A 236-nucleotide genomic window follows, 5' to 3' on the forward strand; every position below is an offset into this window, starting at 1 on the left:
TGTATATACATATATACGTATGTGTATACGTGGTGGCATGTAGATGTATACGTCTCTGGCTACAGATCTTCGGTGTGTGTTTGCGGAGGTCGGTAGATCGCGCGCGATCTTCTGTTCAAGACACACAGATCGAGTTCTCACAGAGTCATCTTGAGGAACAGTGCATTCCTCCGAAGCTGTCTTCTATCTCTCTGTCTCGTTTCTTCTGTTTTGTCGATCTTCTCTTTCTTTCTTTC

The 236-nt window shown here is 44.5% G+C and overlaps 1 protein-coding gene across 1 annotated transcript in view; it reads left to right on the forward strand.

Annotated features, from left to right (window-relative positions):
- CSUI_003042 (uncharacterized protein) overlaps window positions 1-236 on the forward strand; it is a gene marked incomplete at its 3' end in the record, with an annotated part of 6,539 nt that overhangs the window by 6,118 nt on the left and 185 nt on the right. The window lies entirely within an intron of this gene.

Source organism: Cystoisospora suis, assembly GCF_002600585.1.
Source record: "Cystoisospora suis strain Wien I chromosome Unknown contig_1300, whole genome shotgun sequence".
NCBI classification, from domain to species: domain Eukaryota; phylum Apicomplexa; class Conoidasida; order Eucoccidiorida; family Sarcocystidae; genus Cystoisospora; species Cystoisospora suis.